The sequence below is a fragment of the Strongylocentrotus purpuratus genome, unplaced genomic scaffold, assembly GCF_000002235.5.
Source record: "Strongylocentrotus purpuratus isolate Spur 01 unplaced genomic scaffold, Spur_5.0 spur5_scaffold_2, whole genome shotgun sequence".
Taxonomy (NCBI): domain Eukaryota; kingdom Metazoa; phylum Echinodermata; class Echinoidea; order Camarodonta; family Strongylocentrotidae; genus Strongylocentrotus; species Strongylocentrotus purpuratus.
The window spans coordinates 3,442,512-3,453,874 of NW_022145605.1; positions in this window are offsets into that span (position 1 = coordinate 3,442,512).

Below are 11,363 nucleotides of genomic sequence, written 5' to 3' on the forward strand. Positions count from 1 at the left end.
CAGATAATGCTGTTTTTGTGGTGGTGGCAACAAACCCATTTGTTTTTTGTATGGCTTGTTTCCATTGTCTAAAATGGATTGAAAGTGAGAGAGAGAGAGAGAGAGCTTTCCTGAGACGATGCTCATTTTTGCCTTTCAAGTAAATATGCAAAAACTTGCAATTTTGTGAGGTGTCATATCATGTAAAATATTTATCTTCTAATGAGGTTACTGAAAACAATATTGAGCTTGCTACACATTTCATTTCAGCAGTACTCTAATATGTATTACATGTAACTCCATGCTTCTTTTCAGAAAATCATTGTTCACTTTTAGTTCTTGTACATTATGTAAGTGTACAGGTGTACGTAATTATATACAGAGAAATCTGCTTGAATTAATGTTGAAACTCGATCCGATCAAATATTCAAATGCATTTGTAACATGCAGGTATAGAACAAACCTCAAAGGCAATTATATCTATATGTACCTGTACCAGCAAATGTGAATTAAAAAAATATTACAAGATAAAACAGCATTCCTTTCCACAAATACATACATGTACTTTGACATATTAAGACCATGAAAAAACATCTGGATATTTTCGGTTTCCATATCAAATTTTTATCTTATAAACCCAAGGAGACTATTGTTGGTAATTAATCTTCAAGCAAAGTTGATTTTGCTGTTAGGAAATACTACTCGTTGACTAGTTTTGTTAGCTTGGGCAAATGAAAACTAGGAACACGGAAACATGCAACTACAGCAATATGAACATTTCTATCATTTTTAACCAAATATTCATGGGTTATTTTAGAGGAAGCTCTAAATTTTGTAACCATTACATTCCCTCTCAAAATTAAAGCAATGAATAACCGCACACAGATAACCTGAAGCACGACTAATCCCTTTTAATCCTAGTTGAATGGAAATAGTCTTCTATTATCAGAGTGTAATAGCAATGTGCTATTGTTTGGTGTTGATAATGATCTGTGTCCTGGTTATTGATTGGACAGCTCTCTTGATAATTTTACAACTTGGCTCATACTGCATTACATTCTCAGACTTTTAATCATTTCATCACTGTGATATTTATCTTAACATGGAGCACTAAATCAATGGGCACTGATATGCATGTGTTGTCCATAGCAAGAGAGATGCACCTGGAAAGATTTAATGAAGTTTTAATAGTGCTACAAAACCAAGATTTGTTGTTGCTTTGATTATGTGACTAATAACAATGTTGTAACATTACCATGACCTTTCAACTTCCTGATAAAGGATCCATGAAAAACAGTTTCTCAAACTTAAACAGTTTAACACTTTAAAGTTTAAACACTTTTAAAAAATTACATTACAACCTCAAGGGCAGTATTAGGACAATTTTCTTCAGTTTTCTCCATTTCAGTAAATTATTTTGATTTTGCAGAGATACACATACATGTATCTTCTCATCCCTCTGCTTACGAAGCCATTGCATGTGCATAACACACCAAAAGCTATAATTTCTTATGAAATATAAAATATAAAATATCTGTTCCTAAAATAAGGATAGAATAATTTTCTGAATTAAATAAATGATCACAACAATTCTACAATGTATGTATGGGCAGGACATACAACATGTAGCTTGTACATGTATAGCTTAGCTGAAGGCTCATAATCTAGACGAGGCTGGCTGGCCTGATGAGACATATGATTCAGCACTGTATTAATGATGGGACAGGTTGGAAGGAGTGATCACTAACCTCGCCACATGCATTCAAATTAGAACGACTCAGGCCCGCGGGGCAAACAGCAAAGAGCCACTGCCGAAGCACCCTGGCTATACAGCAGCTAACGTGTACACACACATTGTGCTGGATACATGGTGTGTTCATGCAATGACAACCATGTATGATACACATATTGGGGTTGTTAAAAGTTATTTGTTGGCATGATTTCTCATCAAGATAGGGCTACACTTGAAAGTGACAGAGCTATACTGCAATGATGAGATAACATTAACGTGTAAACATAGCCATTAGTAGTGTGAACAAAGTATGAGTTAACAAAAAAAATATCTGGTAGTCAATCACATTAAACTGCACACTGCACATGTTTTCAAATAATTAAGACACTTGATCATGCACTGTCGACCGTTACCAATCTGTGTGTATTATTAAGACCTCCATCATCCATGTATTACTTCTTCTATATAAATGTAATCATTCAAGATGAATGTAGTACATGTATGCTCCTCCCTCGTCCTCACACTCCCAATTGTGCAAAGTTCATGAGTTGATATTGGATTTGTTATGCATCATTTGTCATCCACTGAAGGGATACCAAATAATTATATTTCTGGTTAACTATTGGATAATTGAACACCCCTCGATATTGCCGCTCATGACTGAAGTCTATGATCTATCCCCAAAAGCCCTTAAATTGAAAGCAATCATTTATCAGCAATAGACACCCAATCAGGGAATCAATAACATGGGGACAATGCTGCCCTGAACAAACAAGGTGTTTACACACACAACATCAAACAGACTTGTATAAACACAGCTCCTTTCCAAAACAGGAATGCAACACTATCGGTAATAAAGGCAAGTTACAAAATGTAACTGCTCATAACTTTGTTCCATGTCATGTTGTAACAACCAAAGAAATTATAAACCTAAATGGATGTTGGGTATTCAAACACAAACTTGCTCTTCTTCGGAAGAAATACCACAGGAACATCATGCAGCCAAAGTCATCCTGGCACGCAGAATCAAAGCCAACGTCAACAGATCATGTATCCATGTACAAGTACATTGTAAATGTAGCAAAGGGGAGGTGTGCCAAGCCGCAAAGATAAAAATCAATTAATCAATTAGTCCCTTTCTCCGCCAACATTACAATCTTTCCACAAGGACTGATTCTGCTCAGACCTCGACAGTGCTTTAGAACAAGACAATACAAGCTCTACACTGTGCTACACGACCCAACGCCGATGACTGGTGCCCAAGTGTACACTCAGGTTGTGACAGCCACTCATGACGACGACCGACGCTGTCCTGCAAGGTGCACTAAGTGGGAATGACTAGAGAGGACTCATTTGAATAACAAGGGGCACATAATGCCTGCTCTTCAATGCCATTTTCACAGCTTTTGGTACAATAAGCCATCAATTAAAAGGGATGAGGTTTCTTACAGGTGCAGGGGGAAATGGTCATGGGACCAATCGCTAGCCTAATGTGATGTACTGCAGGTCCCTTACCAGAGCTAATTTATAACAAAAATGTAATTCATACTTGATGCTGATATCGGGGAAATGGAGAACAATACATGTTCACGTATTCATCTGAACACTCAACTTAACTCAATTTTATTCAAGTTTAAATTTCGTAAGTTGGTTTTTAGACAAGTGCTACAGATATTATGTGTACAGTGTATAATTGCAGAGTAAAAAAAGGTGATGAAAAATTAATAGACTCACCAACATTGATTTATTCCTAATAATCCAGCCATCTTGTTTCAACTTGGCACTTGCCAATAGCTCCACAAACACGAGTTACTCCACAGCTCTAAGTCCAATGTTATACATAGGATAAATCCACTACCAGCCAACATTGTACATGTACATGTATATTCTTCTAACTGATCAACCAATTGATGTTCATGCATGAACCAGTCACATCTTTCATGTACCCACATCAATACCAAATAAATTTATTCTAATTGTTGATATCCTGTTTGATATCCCAGGGCAATACAGAAATAAAAAATAGCTCAACAAAAACTGCTAGGCTTAAGAATTATTATGACAATCCACAAAAAGTATTTAAAGGCAGACAACACTTGTTATCCCCAAACAAATATCATTTTCATATGCACATTGTACAACATCATCCATCACAGGCTTGCCAATTCATCTAGTCATGTCCAGCTCTTAATACTTCAAAATATCCTGTAGAAAGTCTGTCTAACCCTTTTTTCACGTTCATTCATTTGCTGTCGTGCATTGATCAAAAGATTGGATGTGCGCCCATTACAAATTTATATATTGCTATCATAATATTGTTATCTTACAATTGTTGTAAGCCTGGGCTCATTTACATTATGTTTTATAATATGATTTCTATCAAATTAGACCCATATTATTTTTGTGACGCAAGCCCTGGGGCAGCGTTGCATGAAGCCATCATAAGACTTCAATGTAGACTGAACATGATTTAAGAACATGATACATGTAGCAACTACCGGCACTTTAAAAAAAATCAACCTACATGTACATGTTGCGTCACTTATTGAAATACAATAGAGCATTAAAATTGCTCTTTAGTTGATTTTAAATGGTTGCTATTATGTTACTATAAGTTTGCCAAAAGCCCATCAAACTTCTTTTCAATGTTTCCCCAAACTACCCATTTAAACAGAGTTGGGCTAACTTGGACCAAAGACAACTCGGCCCAGCTGCAAAAACGGTCAGATTTTGCAGGTTTAGCGTTAGGGTAGAATGACAAAAACTGACTGTTTTTTAAGCTTGGCTGAGTTGTCTTTGATCCGAGTTAGCCTGGATTCAATTACAAATGACAAAGGACCATGTAGGCCAGGACAGCATTGCATGATTTGATAAGTATCAATTTGCCAACATCACATAAAACCACCATTGTCTTACTAAGGAGCCCGAAAAGACAGATCAATACAGGTGAATACCATTCAGGGAAAAGATATCAGGGCATTGTTTCACAAAACTGTCATAATAGTTTACCGGACATCCAATAGAAATGATTGTTAAATTTGATACACACGTTTCAATGTGACTTCATAATTCATTCAATCACACAAATGTGGCACCAAAAATGTAACATTCACAGACAGTGATTTTAGCTTTGAGTGACATGTTGAACTAAGTTAGCTTTCATACAGTCAAGGCCCCTTGACCTCGTGGGATATAAATATATTCATGGTCTGAAGTTATTGCACTGCATGTTTTAATGAAATAAAGCCCACAACAATTGTCATCAGGCTTTATTTCATTAAGCCTGCTATGCAAATTTGGTAGACACAATCGGCGCTAATTAATCTCCTAGCCCCACGAATGCAGAACTATCATACCAGATAACATGAAAATGTGTAATATTTCAAGTACATTTTATGAATTTTAAAGATTTCACTCGCTCCACCCCACTACATTTTCATGTTTCATACATCATCCATCAGTGCCATCACACACTTCCAGTAGACAGAAAAATACAGGAATTTAATGGTTCGAACAAATTTTGAACATGTCCGAATAAACATAGACCGAACGCTTAGTCTGATATCAATGTTGTTCCGCTGAGACTACTAACGCCTCTACAAGTAAACAGAGACTGAAGTACATCGTACCATATAGCGAGGGGAGGTTACGCAATGCGGTTCGGGTGTGATTGCCAATCTCGTTGCGGGCAGTAGCTTCAAGAAAACGAACAGATTACATGTACAGTGTACATGTACAGGTTGCTCAAAGTAAGTGATTTACAATGTACTTTCCAATTATTATTTTTTTCTAAATCAAGCTAGTAGTAGTAGAGACTAGATCAAGAAAAACCCGAGGGTAAACTTTTCGCCAGATTCAAGTTAAAATTGGCAAGTCAATCCCCTTGAGCTTGAGGCAAGCTAAGGTCAAGGGTTATCGTTAGTCCGTGTAAACGATAGGTTGATAAATGTTTTATTTCAAAATTCCACATACGAAAAGATTACCGGTAGTCTATTCAAATTATGAAATATTAATTATTCTTTTGGAGCTCCTCACTTGATCAGTCAGACGTAGTCTCAGCGGAACATATCCTCAAATAAAATAGACCACACTCCACAATCAGTCTCATTAACAAACTCATTTACAATATCAATAACATTGAGTTGACACAACAAATTTATCAACAACAACTCAGACTCACTTTTAATTTTTGGTCAAGCTTAATTGTGTGAATAATAAAACAAAGAACAAAACATGTTCTCACTCACCTCGAGAGCATCTAGCGATGAAAAACTTGTAATTGCAAATCCATCTATAATATCCTCATCGTTACCCGAGCTGGAACGGGACGATTTTCGCCTTTTGGGCCTGTGTCTGGTGCGCTCCCGTCCCCTTGGGGGAGGGGGGTTGTCTTCGTCGTCCTCCTCCCCGCTACCCGCGTTGTTCTGTTGTTGATTCTGCCGCTGCTGTTGTTGCTGCTTCATTTCTTGTGCCCGCTCACGCCGACGATTTCGTTGCGATCGCTGCTTAGATTCGCCCTCCATGGCGACTAAGATGGTCAAGATACTCACCTACACTCAACCAAGGGTCCAAAGAGTGATATTAAGAATCCAAATAGAGATAAAATGTCCCAAAAAGAGTCAAATTTTCCGGTAATTTGGAGTCGAAAATGACACCCTACATTGCAGTACACATTAGCGGAAAGCAATATACGGAAGAGCGTTTCCACATTTAGCCAGAAGAGGGCGCTTTATTTTTAGGCCACAGCATGCACAGACCCTATATTAGAACAGAGATTAGAAACAACGAACACACAAATTTGGTTTAAAAAAGAAATTATATTGTTATTGTGTTTTTCATCGTTCTTTCATTTCCACGATTAATCAGTAAGTTTACACGTTATTTAATACCTAAAGGCGTCCAATTTTATTCATGCAATATGTTTATACATGTACTGTACTCATGTCACACCTACACTTGTGATTAGCACACTACCAAGACTCCAATTTTAATACTTGTTGATACTTACTATATCATCTGAATGGAATTTGTATTGCATTTTATCACAATTTTTCCTACGTTACAGTTAATTGAGCTCAAGTATCTGTTTACTTTTTATTTGTCTATGACAATTATTCTCTCAGTGACAAAACAGAAGTCCTTAATTTCTTAATTTTCTCTCATAAAGCTTCAATCTATTTTGAATTACCTTATTTTTAGTACACTCATCTGACATGCTAGCAATATACTGTTTTTTAATTTTTTTGTATTTTGTATTTGTTGTTGTTGTTACTGCTTTCATGTTTTGATGTAAAAATTTATTTATTTTCAGGGGCAGATCCATGAATTTCTTCCCAGGGGGGCACATGGGGGCACAGGGGGAGCACACAGGGAGGGGGGGGGGGTAAGAGGACATATATATATATATATATTTTTTGGGGTCCCAAAAAAAATTGCATTTTTTTTTTTTTTTTTGGGGGGGGGGGTCCCGAATATTTAAAAATCGCGCCGGCTGCATATTCGCTCAGTGGGGGGGGGGGGGGGTGCACACTAATTTTTTTATTATGTTTTTGGGGCAGGGGTTGGGGGACGCCCCTGTTTGCCAGTACATTTTTGGCAAATTTGGGTCTGATTTTAACATTTTTTTTGGGGGGGGGGAGGTGGGGGGCACGTGCCCCCTGTGCCTCCCCCCCCCCCCCTGGATCTGTCCCTGATTTTGATATGTTTTTTGCCAATTGCTATGTTTTTCTTTATATATAAATATTTTTGAATGCTTTTTGATATAATTTTATGTATGATGTAAATTCACATTTTTAGTCTTTGGACTTTTTGACTAGATTGAATAAAACCTAATTAGAATTGAATTGAATTGAATTTATCACAAAGTTATGTAAAACACATTTTGATATGTAAAGATGACACTGAGGATCTATGGCAGTAAATTAAATGAAAATGACATCTCATAACCAATATTACACAGGTTTAAATAAAAATGTGTTTAAAAGAATGGGGTTGACAAATACCTACCTATATAGGGTTAAGAACACAAATATATGTACTTTTTTTAAAGTGGGTGAAACATCAGATTATATCTTTCCTGGAATGTAGGTTTTCGGAACTCCCAGAAGACCCACGAAACTGTCATTGTCGGTCTAATTGGCTGTAGCCCCCCCCCCCCCCCCCCACTCCCTCCATACCCTCCCCCCTTCTCAATTGATTCCACCACTTTAAGTCCTAGCTGAGGGACTTTGAATTTGGTTGTTAGGCCTAATGTCTAGTTATGAAAGGGCACACTGACTTTTAATCTAGGACATAGCCTCAGCATGGAGACTATGCTATTAAAACAGTATATTGTTTTGTGATTGTGAAGAGGAGAGCGAGAGAGAGCAAGAGAGGGTGAGAGAGAAGGGGGGGGGGTAGATAAGTGAAAAGGGTGAGAGGGAGAGAGGGAGATAATGAGAGGGAGAGACAGACAGACAGAGAGAGAGAGAGAGAGATAGAAATGGAAAAGATAGATGGGGAGAGAAAAGGTGAGGGGAGAGAGAGAGAGAGAGAAAGGGTGAGAGGGAGAGAGAGAGAGAGAGAGAGAGAGAGAGAGAGAGAAGGGGGGGGGGTGTGAAGGATAATTCTTTATCACTTCACTGTCTATCCATCACCCCCTCCTGATTCCCATTATAGACCCAACAATACTAATCACAACAATACCAATAACAGAAATTAAGACAGAGGCTAATTATTTGAGCCAACTCTATTCTTTAGAATTTCTGTACTGAATGTTTCAAATTAAAGTGACTCGGTAACATTGTTGAAGGTTGATGAAAAAAATTGTGTTATTTTTTTATGAAATGTTACTTATCATATTCCTTCTACTGTACTAACCCTCTAACATGCAAAAAATCTTGAAAAAATTCTCAAACCACAAAGATAATCTATGGATTTCTTTGAAGGCGTCACTGTGCAACACCCTCTAACAGTGATTAACAGTAAATTCTCCCAACCATTTTGGAATTTTCCCAACCGTTTCCACATGAAAAAAATACATAAGGCAGGCTTATAAACATCTTTCAACACTTAAATGTCTGGAATGGAATATAGAGCCAATTCATTGCTTTATGACAATTTACATTCACCTTAAATGTAATTAAATTGTAATAATATAGCTGGGAGAATTAAGGAATCGATCAGATCAGTTTTCCCCAATTTTTATCATCAATAATGGTCTGTTTTCACTCAAACATTCAGATTATCTTTAATTGTACATCTAGCATTGAAGTTACTACCTCAGCACCACTTTCTCTCATCTGAACAATGTTACCAAGTCCCTTTAATGTTATTTTTTATCTGTTTTGCTCTGATTATTTTATTCACAAAATCAATCAAATAACCCTCTTTAAGGATCAAGGTTTGAAATATGATGTTTCCAAAAATTATTTTGGGCACAGGTATGAAAACAAATTTTCTTGGGGAAAATAGAAATCCAGTTGTGTATAAAAACAAAAAGAAAGTGGATTCTAAAGGAAGTTCCCATTTGCATAGAGAATAAGTGTAATTATTATGCTATACAAATTTAATGTTCATTCGTGTCATAGCCTTCATGATTTAGACACTTATCAGTTTTTAATCTTTAATCATATTTTCTCTAAACTCTCTCTGACTTGTTCTGGTTGTTTTTAGTGCTTTGGTTATGATCAATTTGATGTCTAAATGGACTTGAGCTTTAAAGATTCACCATTACATTCTATACTTTCTCGAACTGATCCATGATTTTGTATTTTTAATTTAAAGCGGGGGGGGGGGGGGGGGGGGGGGGTGGACACAATTTTAAAAAGTTTGCAACAAAAATGGAAAGAAATGAGAAGGTCATCAAATGTTAGTTAGTGTCACTTTAGACTTTCAGGTACATATTTAGCTCCAAACTCTTAAGGGAGGGACATCTTTGGGTGGTGTAAAGATAGGTGTCAAGAGTTTTAAAAAGGGGTGGGGAGGTCATGAGTTGTTTGTGTCCCCCCCCCCCCCCCCCCCCCCCTTAATCTGCAATTGATGGTCCAATGGTGACACCGTCATTTCTTTATCTGTATTTCCAAATATCACAATCACCTAAAACATCATCTGAAAAAATCAAATACTGCCAACAAATCTTCACACAAACATCATAATTGCACAATAAAAGCGCCTGCAGCTTTATGCACTTTTCAATTTTTCAACCATAAATTTGCAGAAAACCACAATAAAAGACCAGCGGTGAATGGTGAAAAGTACATCAGCACTTATCAAGAACCCACTCATGTGGAGCATTAACCTCATTCAATGAAATCACACATTAAAACCGCTGAAAAGAAGTAACTCTGAACAAAAGTATATTTCATATTGTTGTTCCTGGCAATTTATTACTCTATGAACACATGGGAATGTCTGATTTCAAATACAACACTGCTCACACAATTCAATTTTGATCATATAATTGTCAATCAAAGTCTATATACTACACTGTGATTTATTTGCAAGCCATAAATGATATGGCTTTTTGTGTGCAATAATCTAATGTTTCCATATAAACTCTCTCCAAATAATATGGAAATATCATAACCTACAAATGTACACAATCGTTTGAAAAAATTTAAATTAACGAATTGAATTATCATGATTAAAATTATTGAATCAATAAATCAATTATTTTTTAAATATATAAATAGTATATAGCACACTTTTTTCTTATTTCACATTTGCAATATTCATCAAAATACCAACAGTGATATAAAACCAATACTTAGTCTCTGACCTTTGTACAACAATTACACCATTGATTGTAAATGTAATCACACTTTGCAAATTGTCTGATTTCATTTGTAATAAATAAAGGCACCAAAAGTGCTATGTATAGTCACAGCATTTTTTGTCTGATGTAAAAAGCGAGCAGAAATCCACATTGAGAAATTAAAGAATAATCATTACTTGCAATTTACACAAACAAAACTTAAGTGGCATATTTGAAAAAACAAATATATTAAATTGTGCTTTTGTCATATGAATAGAGTTAAATTTCATTGTTAAATCTCTTGATGTAACATCTTGCAAAATATAACAATAAATATTGAGAACAATCACACACACAAAATACACAAAAAGCTAAAGATATTTCAAATTATCATGATTGTTATCGAAATGATTGAAAGTATAGAGTTGTCTACAGATGAACACTATATGTAATATTGATACTGCATATAAGATCTACCATATATATATTGACACACATTTGAGCTGAAAGAAATGAGTTGTTATTATTGAATTAAGACAAAACTCAAACAATAACAGAAAAACTTTGTTTTTGATATATCTTTTCTCAAAATACAATAGAAAAGGCACAACAACATCATACAATCAGTCTTTTGAAAGAGCATCATCACACTAGAGATAAACAAGTCGTTCAAATTTGAATTGTTTCTTGTGTTTACATGGCACTTTGGGACTTCAAATATTACAAATATTTAATTTTTTAGAGATTGCTTTTAAAACATGTACAAACAACTTGACATGACATATATATATATATATATATATATATATATATATCATCAATTTCTGATGTTTCAAGTAATATAAAGAAAATCAAAGAGAATATACAAGAAAAACATTATTTAATTTATAAAATGATAATGAAATCAATAGTTTCAAT